The sequence below is a fragment of the Ptychodera flava genome, chromosome 6, assembly GCF_041260155.1.
Source record: "Ptychodera flava strain L36383 chromosome 6, AS_Pfla_20210202, whole genome shotgun sequence".
NCBI lineage: Eukaryota > Metazoa > Hemichordata > Enteropneusta > Ptychoderidae > Ptychodera > Ptychodera flava.
In genome coordinates, this window is record NC_091933.1 from 45,183,003 (window position 1) to 45,197,064 (window position 14,062).

The following is a 14,062-nucleotide window of genomic DNA, read 5'->3' on the forward strand; positions in this document are numbered from 1 at the left end:
CTGGTCATTTGAATTGACCCCGTCCCTCCAGGTAAAGGAGCTTCCAATTAAGAACCCAATAATCCAGGAAAAATACGATAACGCCATGCGAGATATCAAATTCAACACACGTCAGACTTTGACGGCACATTTGCTACCGCCAATCACGTCCATTCGTCCAAAGGAGGAGATTGATTATGCTCAAGCCGTTTTCATGTCAAAGAGTTTTTAAAGGAGTGATAAATTACCCCCCACGCAAATAGATCCAGTGACGCGGAGGAATTTAAAAATTCATCTAAAAACTTACTTGACACTCTAGTGAATAAGGTTTTCGAGGGGGGTTTCGTACACCGTGATATATTTTCGGTAGCTGCATCATGCGTTTACTGCTATTCTATCGGACGTTCATAAATCTCACTGGATTAACCCTTTAGTTCTAATTGAGAACACTGCGAAAGCGACAAAATAAGATGACAACAATCGATTGTTTAAAGATCAGTAGTTGGTAGTCGTCTGAGTTTACGTGACTATAAAGAACAAGCCACCGTTCTAATTATGAGTCTGCCGATCACTAATAGATCCACAAGTTACTCTTAGATACTTTGAAGTTGAGTTCTCAAAATATCCTTCTAAGATGCAATGAGATTTGTCGGTATTTTCTGAAAGGACTTTTCCACAACATTGTCTGGGAAAGCGTGCTTGATCTTTGACATTTTGTTTAAACCGACAACAATGTGCCGTCTCAGACTTAAAACATAGAATGAAGATTTAGTCGCGTCTTGAATGTCGATTTGAAACCTTGACGAAAGTTCCTTCCGATATTTTCATAGGGTATGAATTTCTATTTTTTGCCACAAGTACATGTATGTACATGTAGAAACAGCCGGAAGGGTATTCACAGAACGTGGTAAAATAATTTCTTTTATGGATTTACTAAAAGGTTTGTCACATGATTTAGGGCATAGCCTACTTGTGTCTCTCTTACTTAACCAGGATTTTGAATCGTGCACATATCGCGTTGTAATCTTCGTAATTGCACGGCAGAGCAGTTCACATGAATTCAGTTCTACTTTTTGATTCGCTTGAATGCGGAAACGATTTCAGTGCAGTGAAATGAAACGCTGTAATCGGAAACTTACGTTGGTGTCTTAAAATCTTTTCGAGAAGATTTTAAAAGAGTGGGAAAAATAAACACCGACCGTCATTATCGTTGAATGTCATTCAGCGAGTATTTTTGCATTTGCGCAGTGACCGAGTGTATAAAGAAATACAAAGGGATTACACACATATGCCGACTCTTCACTTACAAATCAAATGGAGACATTCATAGATACACAGATAGATATATATATATATATATATATATATATATATATATATATATATATATATATTACCGCAGATTTACTCTAACGAGCTTGCCATTAACATGTATCAAACGAGTTTGGTTTATAGATGTCACAGCCGTCTAATCTATCACCAATAAAGTATCAGCTTCTACTAATCGCAGTTGTAACAATGTCACTCGATCATTCTATCATGCTATTTCTCTCGTAAATTGGTTTTTGAAAGCGAGCAAAGTATTTTTTGTTACTTTCATGAACATATGTAAACTGTCTACAGGGATATTGTCAAGGGGCATAATTTATCGATTGAGCAAATCAAACTAATTTGCTGTCAACCCCTAGCTTGTTTTGCCTCGGGGTCGTGACCCCATTGATCGATAGGGCTTCAGTTCGTGGTGTTTCTCGACGTAAATTATCCAGTAGACAGGTTACCATCCAATGACAAACGACGTTTGAGTGTTTTCAGATCAGGTCCAACCGCTCCAATGCTTATAAATCTACAGATCCATTGAACAACACATTCTAACACAAGGCTGTACGGAAAGAAACCATCCTGTCTAGGACTATCCATTATACGAGTAAACGAGATCCATGTGAATTGTAAATGTGAACTCCTATCACGCGATCTTTCATTCTAATTACGCTGTAAACCTCTGCACATGATTTTTACCAGCTCCTTCGAGAGACCAGGTCACAGTAATAGCTTTTGAAGCAAGCATTCATACATTCAATCTTGCCTTGTCGTTGGTTGCTTAACCTTGTCATGCCTCATACCAGGAGACTGCACAAACTTCTCCTATCGAACAATACGGAAGATTGATTTTCTTTCGGTGCTGCCAGTGTTATTTGATATTGCTGCTGGTAGTTATTAAAATCACAATTTGATTTGATCTACATCCGAAAAGTATGGATTGACTCTTGGTATTAGTTATCAGAAGATAAGAACTGCAAGGGGCAAGTTTGTGTGACTTCTTTCACGGGTAATCAATCTTCAGACAGAAGCTAGGGGAAAGGACGAGGCTCGATATACGCGTCAGGCATCTTGTCTCGATGTTACGACTACAAAGGTCGGCCCACATACACATTTCACGGCTAGTTTCTTCTTCAAAAGACGTGGGGTTAGTAAGACTGCAAATGTAGCGACGATTCATAATGAGTATCTGACCTTAAAATACCCAAGGGCGATCTTCTTGCTTTATGTCTTTCTCGCAATTTTGAAATATACAAGCCTGGCAATATACATTACAACAGGCAGTAAAATCAAATGGTCCCCACTTGTGAGTAGTAATATTACGTTTTACAAATGTGGGGTGAATTTTGATAAACCCACCTCGGTTAATGATACTAGTGCTGCTTGATCGTCGGTAGAGCAGGGTAACGGTTTATTTTTATGAATTTTGACTCTTCATGGAATAGGCCAATCCACTGTGTGTTTTTAGAATTAGTTGCGTCACAGAGATAGGGTTACCATGGTAAGAGGCATAGAATTACACTCAGTTGTACCAGGGTATAGCTCAGACGCAAATCAACCGTTGAACCGAGATTATCATTTGAAGAGTGCGAGTACATTTCTAGGCAACTGAGAAAAAGGAAACCTTGTCTTTATACGCTTTACAAGTACATGATTGCACAGCGTATCCGTCAATGTTATTCTGCATTGTCACGCACATGTATATCTCTGATACGGAAAAACACGCTCTGTCACTTCCTTGGAAACACTTCATAACTCTCTTTTCAATTAAATGAATAGCAGTTCAGTACATTTTTATGGCTATACCACGTTTACCTGGCGCTATAATACTAAGTATCTGACTTCCCGACCATGAACTCAGTTGCTGCGAATTCTTTAGGTATCTATGGCTGAAGGGTGCAAGTATTCAAACCTATCAACGACACGTCCATTTTTGTTGGGCAATTGCATCTAATCACGTAACATACTTTCGGTTTGCTACCTTTGAAACAAGCAGTCATGGCTTTTGCAACCGCACAATCCGGTTAAGGCTACTTTTGCTTCTGCGTTATTCATGCTTGCTTGTTTATGAGATGGTTACGACGAGTGAACGATGGATTAGAGTATTGTCGACCGAACGAATTCGAGCAGATTTTGAGAAAGCAACAATTTGGGTCATTAAGTTGACTGATAAGTAGGATCATAGTTTCCATTTACGTGATCAGAAGGGAATTATGGGATATTCATATTGTTTATTTATGATGTGCGAATTAGATATTGTGGGTTTTTTCATCAGTCACATGTATGATATGAAGAGAGATATTCATTTGAGTACATGAATCAACCTGTCAGAGAGCAACGTTTTCATTAACGTTTATCTTTAAGAAGATTAGAACTGTCGTTTTACCATTTGAAAGTTGAGGTGTCCGACGTTAATTATATTGTACATTACACGATCTTGTAAGATCTCGAACATGCACTACACCCGTGTAAGTATACCCGTAATTTTATTGTTAAAATTACTCTTTAGCGGGCGTTGTCAAATCAAGGCTAAGACAACACAGTAATTGATGAAAGGCACCATCTTACTCGCAAACTTTAGCGACTAGAATATTTTTGTATAAACGTTGATTCTTACCCATAAACTTTTGTACATAGAATATGATCGTGTATTTGATTAACTGGATCTTGAAAACCCTCTGACGCATACAAAACAGAGTCATATTATTCTGTACATTAGCGGCGTCAACGAGCTACAAGATGCTAGTTCGTCAACTGGTGTACTGTGCATAAAGCCCTGTCTTCATTTCGTGTGACTTCTTTTATCTCGATTAAAAAACAGGTAAGTATATTTTGAGTACAGTCATAGCATACGGATGAAAGCACTTCATATGGTTGTCACTCAGAGTAGATGGCTCTGATGAAAGAACCCAGGTAAAATATTAAGGGTCAATCGTGTTGATTTCATACACGATAGACTGTGGATGTTATACAGTTATTTTAACCATAATTTTAGGAAATTTATATTTGCACGATGTGTACAAGGGCCATTAGATTGCTTTGCATTGAATCTGTTAGACTTTGTATAAATGCACGGGTTAGTAATATGGATGGCTGAGTGCTGAATATCCCCAGTCGAACAACAATAAACGGTTACTTTGAACAAAGCTGTATATACTTTAGATTGATTCATTTGCTCTTTCATTGTTGCGATAATTCAAAATTATAAACTGTGGGACGAATAACATGAGGACATCCTAGAATATGATTCACCGCGATATATTTGACGTTCTACAAGCAAATAATGGGGTTACACTTTCCATCAACAATTTGTACTTTACCCCATAACGAGTGAATGATTTCTGTTTTTATATTCCCTAAATATATGTAACAGCTTGAAGAGCTCTTATCAAGTAACCACTTAGTCTGTACTTTTCTCGTTCAGAAACGTTTTAAATATGAATTATAGGAATGTTAATTGACACCTAATGGTGCAAAGACTCATAGATCAAATATTTTAATACAACTTTCGTCAATACTGCAGGCAGTTAATGTTTATAGACATGTCAGGGCAGATTTGCTTTTCATATACTGTGAACTTGCGCATATAAAATCGTGTGTCGGCAAAACATCATCAAAGATGTAGAACACCAAATTAGCATTGTAAATAAAGCGTTTAACATTATTGAGACTTCTCCAATTATCTCATCATACTATAAATCCATCGCATATTTGATCATCAGTTTCAATGAATATTTGCACCCTGGTGTTGATATGAATAGATTAATGCCCATTGGTATCCTGGCTGAAGTAAATGAAAGCATTGAGAGATTGCTTCAAAACCAGATACTGATTTTCATTATGCACATGGCCACATTGATAAACAGTTATCGAGATGCAAATGACGGAAATTTACACCATGAGTGTAATAACTGCAAACAGAAGGCCTTCGATGTTTTTGATTTGTGCACTGTGTCGTTCTTTAGATGTATTTAACTTCACTTTGAAAATTGCAAAGGCGACTCCTTTCTGTGACTCGATAGCTCGAAAACAAACACGAGCTCGGAGTCAATTATTTCTTTAGCGTTCGTAATCAGGAGAGTCAGTTTCTGATCCTAAAATTGCCGACACAGTTACCTTGAAACCATTAAAGTGTAAATCAGATCAATTGCTATAACGAGAGAGGGGCTTCATTCAAGGCCGCCATTTTTATTTCCCAGCCCAATTGCCATCTACACCGATTCGGTGATCTTGATTTTATATGACATTCTGTCGGAAGAAATACCTTCTCTAAAACCAAACCTTGATATTTCTTATCACAATCTATTAGGGAAGTACGTGAACTTTTTACCATTTTCCCCGGATAACCTTGTGTATTCAGATAGTAACAACCTTCATATGGCCTGCTGTCATTGTATTTGGATTTCGTCGGTTTCATTTTGATATGCGATTTTCACACGTTTTTCCTCTTCCATGACAACTGATTACCAGTCTAATCTTTTCTTAGATACCAGTCAACTATACAAGAGAGATATTCCATGATTTCTTTGTGACGTAGTCACCTCTAATGTTTACAACTTAAATGACTTGCAAAAAACAGCTTCCCGTAAGTGAAAACTGCTAGAAGGATATCAAACATCGTCCATCGGCAAATTTAAAAATTGTTCTGCGCAGACACCGCTGCACCAGACAGCATTGATCAATACACCGCCCTATCATCAGTTCATAGGATAATACTGACGTCAACGAAGCACACGTAGGTGGGCACATGAGCTGAAATTTGTCGTTCCGAAGAACGACTCGAAACTTCTCTCAAGCTACAGTGTGCTTTACAATCGGGAGATTAAAGTGCCCGGATACGATCTCTGATTCCACAGCCTCTGCGACGCGGTAAAAAGTCCGCCCATGGTTCTGGTCATTGAAATACACACACTTCGCTTACCCTCAACCATTTGCAAAGACCGTTTACTACTGTGATGAATGCTGTCACTCGCGAACCAATGCATACACTATAAACGCTTATATTCAATCCATCATCTAAGGTTTGTTCAGTCAAATGAAATGAATAGGTATGCTTATTCAATATATCCTTGTTAATGCCAAATGTCAAGTCGCCATTGCATACCGTGATCCCTCACTGTTTAAATGATATAGTCAAGAGGTTGTTATTACTTGATTGCGAAAAAGAAATATAAGGCTCACCTATTATTACAGTTGAATTCAGTAGCCTGTCTTCACATATGCTTTGCAATTATCTGGCATGTGTCGTGAGCCATGCGTGTAGATTTCATTCAGTGATCCTTGCCGTCTGTATGGCGAGCTGTTCCCTCTCTTCGACACTAAAATCAAATAGCAAGCAAATAGATAACAATATGCGATAACAAACTGGTTAGGAGATAGGGCTGTTGGACCATTAGAAATCCATTACCAATGAATACAGAATCGTGATCGACGTCATTCCATGACAAGAATTTATAAAATTTGGTAAATAATGGAGGATGATCACCATAGTATTAATGTACATTTGGTAAATAATGAAAGATAGTCACCATATCATTAACATTCATTTGTCGCATTTATAATACAGTTATATCACACGTCACTGTCGCAAAAAAACCAGATGGTGCTCGATGCACACAATTGTTCTTCTGTTTGTTATCAGCAATCTGTAAAACCTAGACTTAAAAAACTTTCCTCCAGTGCAAAGCATTCCGCCTTGTTTATTGTGGTTTACTTCTCATGGCTGTACTCGCAACTCTGACAAAGAGAGTACATGCTTGGCTGGTTGGAATACCATTTGAACGTTTGTTCATTGGAACGCAGAGTTTGTTTTCTTTCTCTATTTTCTTTTTCAGTAAGCGGAGGACAAGCTGTAAATTGTGTTTATGTCGACGAGTTCTCCGGTCAATAACTTTGACAGACTGACAAAATCTTGCTGGAGCCAAACCTCTTTAAAGGAGTAAAAGTAAACAGTTATGCAAATACCAAAGGTTGACAACATTAGAAATAAAAAAATGTGCAGCTTTGTACATCTGGCTGTCACTGTTTCGTGTAGCAGAGCTCCATATTTCCCAAATCCGTTTTCAAATACACTTGACGTCACAATTTAGTACAAAAGGAATGTACACTTGTGCAAAGATCTACCATTCCCCTTCATTTGTTGTGTTCGCAACAATCCATTCTCTCCAAATATTTTCGGGTGCTATTTATGTATTTGGGTTCAAACGTCGGAATAAGATATGATTGCAAATACCATAAATATTAGAGAACTACTATTTGTAAAATCCTATGTACATTTTGATGGAGGCATTGATTTATTAAAACGATGATAACATTCGTGCACCGTAAATCACGTAGTATTTGTAAACACTCACTGTTTTCCCCCGTGGAGAGTTATTCATTGCTTTTTTACAACCAATCAATGGACGTCGTCTGCTTCAAGCAAAGTCATTATTCTTATTTCATTATCGCTACAAGACATTTCTCAACCTGTCAAAGTATGCCACCTCTCCATTTACACGGTCTTGTAGTCGATGGAATGTTTAGATTCCAGACTAAGAACGGAAGTCCATCTGTGTGATACTTCAATCTTGACTGCCTAATCAACAAATTATGAGACGATTCACGTAATTGCTAATGCAAAGAGTGTTCACATTATACACATATCATTTCGTAATGATCCATTAAATAACTTGTTTGACTGTCGACTCACTTTGTCTTCTATCGCAATGTGTAAGTAGCTGCACGCAAGTGTTATGATATTTATAAGGATTTATCTTGTTTCTTTGGCTGTTGTTGAACTGGTTGGAACTCTAATCTAAACCACTAACATTCCGCCAGGAACAATTTATGTAGTAAAGCCTACAGTACTATCCAGTGTTATAAGTAGGGATAATGCTTCCAACTGTCTCCGTCTGTCTGTTTGTCGTTTCTTTTCTCACGCTCTCTCTCCCTCCTTTTCCATCCCCCTCCCCTCTCGTACAACGCCTCATAGCAGTACGTTTTAACAACATAAGATCGACTGAGTTAATTTTTTCGAAGTAGCAGAGCATTGACATCGCCTCGGTGACTCAATAAACTATGATACATTATATTGTGTTAATACGGTGTAAAATTTTAAAATTATGAGTTGATTCTGCCATTTTATTTAAGTTGTACATTATCTGACAAAATGATATTTTAAATATATTTGCAGGCCCTGTTTTACAGCCCTCTGCCTTGTTTGGTTTGTTGGCAGAACGTATGTGATTCTGAGTATGCGCAAGATGTGTTCAAATTGCCGACCTAACACTTTACATCTTTATCACGTAAATTATATTAATGTGTAAGCATGCAGCATTGTTTGTTTGTTTGTTTGTTTGTTTGTTTGTTTGTTTGTTTGTTTTTTGTTTACATTATTTGCATCGGAACCTACAGCGAGTTATCGAATTATTACCTGGAAGGCCATCAAACTATATATCAATACAAAAAGCGGCCGGGTGTCTTTCTGTAAACAGTTGCCAATATTTTACACCCTATCCACACAACCTTTCACAAAGTACAGGGAATGAACATTATCCAGCAAAAATGTCCGGCTGTGCAGCAAAATAATCGGGTTACATATGTATACGTACTTTTGGTTCAAGGAACAGCGGCAATAACTCGCTATCACTGTTTCTTTTCACAGTAATCTGTGGCACACACCGACATTTATTGCATTGTTTTTTATGCTTGCGTTGGGAGATCACTCTTCTTCCGGTTCTGAATAACATTTCGGTTTGTACCAATAAACTACGAATTAACGCTTGGTCTGAATTTAAGGTAGCCTGAATTTACTTATCAGCGACACTACATTCACACGATCACAGGGGATAATTTGGCATAAATAAAAGAGCCTTTCAGCTCACTCTCCGCAGAATTTGATGGAATGAGGCAGTAAACTCAACAGTTGGTGAGATTTCCGATAATTCTTTATTATTTTATACAGTAACCTATCACTTCTTTGATGTTTGTTATTTCACAAATTTCGCTAACAAACATCTTTCTTCTCAATCACGTCGGATTTTTTTGTTGTCAGTCACACTCAGCACTTTGAGTGTCATTAGAATGGTGACTAAATTTACCTGTCAAGTCAAACACGTTTCCACGTCATAAGTCGTTCGTGACCTTAGTTTCACGAATGCTGAATTCTCTGAGCACAATATCTGACTGAAAATGTAAACTGCATTTTTTCTGTTTTATACTTATCGATGTATGCTTTGTTGAAAAGCATCATTTGATATATGCTATCGAAATGTCAACAGTAGGCGCTGGTGTTTGCAAATCGGAGAGAAGTGTGGGTAATTTCTTGTGCTATGCAGTCGATACATAACACAATATCGAATGAGTAAAAAGTGAAATTTTGTGTTCACTTTGCTATGATCCATTTGTAGCGAAATTCGTGTACTTCAGTTCAATAATGGTCATATTCATGGTCAAATTCACAGCTATCCAATTTGTTGCGATTTGTTGTGAAGCCATCATCCTCTACGTTTCGCCGGGGTAGTTTCCAGTTACCAAATCTCAATGTGGTAAAAAGGCTCTTGTCACTTGTACTTATTCACTACGATGGTTACTAGGTCCTTTGTAGGGCAAAATGATCATAAAGTGTGATTCTATCTCGAGATAGGTCGTCGCATTTTACGGGTCATTAGCTAGCATTGCAACGGCAACAGTACTCATCAAACGCCGTGTGTGGATGAGGAATGCACGGTTTCTCATTCTGTCGTCAAATCAAATATGCAGCACAGATGGTTCATGAAGCCAGACAAAAGAGTTTGTTTTTCATCAGGGCGCACGATATTGATCATGTCGTGATCATGCTTGCATCGATAAGTGGGCAATGGGCACAACACTGTAACCGGCTTCAGCACGCCTTTGTCACGTTTTTCAGTCTCTTGGCGCCATTGACCAGAAGAGTGTTGTGTTTTTATAGGGTTTTACGGCAGCTTTGTAAAGACGAATGTGTAAAAAGTAGAAAGGACGAAAGACAACAAAAATGAAATCTCATATAAAACATGTAATGTCACTCTTCACATCTACATGAATATGTGAAATACCATACAGAGAAAACGCCTTTGGCTATAGCAGAATGTATAAATCTCTTTGTATTGACTCCACTGTCCAACAGGTGAAAGCGCATCTATAGGATTAGGCGAGGTACAAATCACACACTAATCAACAAAGCAAAGAGGAGTAAAGTGCCATGATAAAGAACACAATACCATATACTTGGGTCTCTAACTCACCATTCTCTAATAATGAGTGCGATATTCTACACATACCAGGTCTCAAAGCCACCAAAATATTCGACTCTCGCGATACTAACTGATATCTGTATTAATTAATTTGTGTGAAACGATTCCTTATCGAGGTAAAATACAACCAAGGTGCTCTGAGATCGGTCGTCACCTGGAAGACCCATTTATAGATGCCTATGATATCAGTAAGTTTTCGGATGTACAAAGTGTCCTGTAAGCTCAACTTGCCCATTTGAAGTCGTTCTTTGAATTCTACGATGATGTACATATGAAAGATTCCGATGAGAGTACAAAAAAACGAAAGCCTCGCAGAGAAAATGTCGAACTTATCGAAATGCCATTCACGTTATCATCATCTATCAACTCTTTAGAGAATGGTCGCTATATGACAGAATGAATAATCGAACGCGATGAAAATGTGTATGTGCAAACCTTCATATCTATACTTTCCCGCCCCGTACTGTGTTTCCAATTAACTTGACCCACCTTGCTAGCTGTTCCACGCTCTTACAACAACTTGGTTTAATAAAACACAATCACAGCAAACCATACACGCGGAGCCATGGAACAGACAGCGATAAAACATTCAGTCAATCAAGCTATCCTTAGCTGTGCAATGAATATTACTCGGAGGTCAGTGACGATCTGACATTGAAATACACCCTGGAAACGTTAACGTGGCTTTTACATTCCGCAGAGATGCTCAATAACTTCACTATTTGAGTTCAGGTGAATAACTTCCAATCTCTCCAAGATTTCCTGCTAGCATTAATTTACCAGATTGAAACTTATCAATTGGACAGAAAGGCAGCTCATCCAATCTAATTGACATCTGATGTTCGTGAAATAATATTTGTCTATCACCACTTCAGTTGAATCGTAAAGGAGGTAATCCAAAATCGCCTTATTGAAGCTTGCCATCTTCAGTTCTGTCAATGGTACTCGCTCTTCAACACATCAAAGGATCGCTTTCCGCAGAATATAAACCCGGAAATCACTCCAATCTTCGTGGCTGAGGAGTGCTGTTTTCATGGCGTAAAAAGCACTTTCAGTTTAATTTTGTCAAACGGGCGACAACTGAAACTTCGATCATACGTAACAGCATATTTTCCAAGCATCGATCACTCACATGGTGGCAATTTAAAGGGACATTAGCTGTAACTTTTAACTAATTTTTTCACTACTCTTTTTCAATGTATCAACAACAAAATTTTATTATAATCCGATCATCATGACCAATGCCCGGTGTTCTGCTTGCCAACACGTCCTGTATATGTGAAATGACCATTGTTATTGTTGATAAATGTATTCTAGTCAGGACCTGAATACAAAATTAAAACAATAACAAAGCAGATTATACTCATATAGGGTACTAACATTAGGAATTTCTTCATGGTTCAGGGATTCAAACCAGAAACTGCAGATGATACACAGAACAAACAAGGTTACAGCTAATGGATCTTTAATTTGAATATTGCGAATGACACGAGTTAGATCTTTACAGCCCCATGTGCATTGACGTACAGCACGAACAAGAGTGACAAACCAGATTACATAGACTTACCCAGAAGACCAGTCAGGTGTATCTTACTGTGTCACTTTCCTCCGAAAGTGAGATTGAACATTAGATTATATTTAAATGTCGGTAACAAAGGTAAGTTTGCAGACAACATTCCGACCTTTTTCATCATTTTGGCATTAACTCTAGTCCCTGTACACCGACATATGCTATTCAATAAACATTTGTAACAAAGACATCGCGGTGGACCGTATGGTATGTAACAGTGACACACGGAAACTCTAAAATGTGGCACCTTTTACATCAGAAATAATCCGCCAAAGCGACGGGAATATACATTTATACGTGCAAAAGACAGACAAGCGTGAGTCAGCCTGTCAACTCACTTAAACAGAACATTATATGAAATTGTGTTAATCACAGAAAGCCTCGATATCGAGTTTGTTCAATCCTTAAAGCCACAAAGTCTGTTCACCCATATATCAATAATTAGTATTCGTGAAAAGGTGAAAGAATGATACTATCCGTCAACAAGAGATAGCGATAAAACAAGAATGGTGTTATACAAATTTTAAATTACATTGTATTGATGGTGTCAGTGAAAATACAAGTATTTTCATTAATATATGCCCACATGCATGAGTTGTCGTAGCTAGTTAACTTAATAAATAATTGTGTCAGACTTAAATTTTCCAAATTAGAACTGACGAAAATGAATTAGAATCTGTTCTGCATGGTGCCATTTGCTCAATTAATTTGCTATTTGGGAGTAGAATTTGTGGAGAATAGTTGTCATTCACAGTTGTGTAGATGCTAACTTTATTCATGATCTACTTGGCATAATAAATTAAATAATAATTGACATTAGTACAACTACGCATGTGCACGTCCCCAACCGATGACAACGCTATATAAGAACTGAGCCTGATAGGTTCATTACAGAGGAAGGGAAGTATTCGCTTCCCAATAGAGCATGCGCAGAATCTTTTATAAATTAGCAGCAGCAACAGCGTATAAAAGCTCCTTGAATTTAATTTTATAACAATCCGATCTTTTGATATTTATAATTTCTGGATAAACATCGAGAAGATTTTTAAGAAGAAGCGAAGTCGTATGTCAAATGTTAATGTAATTTTGTAAGTTGACGCAAACAAAAATGAGTCACCATAAATAATATATCGAATGTTTATGCATAATTTAACAACGCCTATCAACCAGAATATTTCGCAAATCTAATAAATCAGTGATTGCAGTAATTTATTTTCAACAACTAAATTCTTTAAATGCAATTTGGTGTTGCCGTACCACAAGATATGAATTTTTTATTTCCATATAGACCCGAGATATCGCACTCCACGCGACAGCATTTATTTTCTTCAATTTTCTTTTCCTCACAACTCCATCATTCGATGTAAATGGACTTATCTTTATCCACACGCCCTTCAGTGAAGGGCGCAGGGATGTGTTTCTACGATACAGCCACACTCTTGTAGTACCATCTGTGAGTAGGCGCCAAATGGCCAGGGCCAGGTTGTGTTTCTTGCACAGTGAATTGCATTCACAAAACCTGCGCTTCTGCTAATTGCGACTATTACTTTCCATGTCTTCTTCAGTATGTGATCGATCATTATATCAGTTTTCATACATTGTTTCACTGTCAACATAGTCCAAAGCAACTCACTGTTGTAGATATACACCCAAGACTGTAGGAAAATGATCAGATTCATCAATGAAGAAATAACTGTTATTTGGTCTCTGAAAATGGGTGAATTTTACCTGTAATCCATGGCATACACAGTGTTCGATCTAAAATAATACTCGAATTACACCCTGCTATTCTTACATGTACAACAGCGAGATTGGCTCAGAATCAGTCTTTGGCGCGGCAGGGCTTTCGTCCCTTGCACTTAAATTCAAATTTAGTGTTGTGTATCGTGAAAGCGCGAAAGATACAACTCAGCTCGTTTTCAGCTTGATAAAGGTAATGGCA

General features: G+C 37.8%; 2 protein-coding genes across 2 annotated transcripts in view; one reads left to right on the forward strand and one right to left on the reverse strand.

Annotated features, from left to right (window-relative positions):
- LOC139135935 (ER degradation-enhancing alpha-mannosidase-like protein 1) overlaps positions 1-14,062 on the forward strand; it is a 492,448-nt gene that overhangs the window by 323,119 nt on the left and 155,267 nt on the right. The window lies entirely within an intron of this gene.
- LOC139135934 (thyrotropin-releasing hormone receptor-like) overlaps positions 1-14,062 on the reverse strand; it is a 54,356-nt gene that overhangs the window by 33,713 nt on the left and 6,581 nt on the right. Inside the window, exon 2 of the mRNA XM_070703713.1 lies at positions 6,478-6,614. The gene's annotated coding sequence lies outside the window, so the exon portion shown is untranslated. The remainder of the gene's footprint in view (positions 1-6,477; positions 6,615-14,062) is intronic.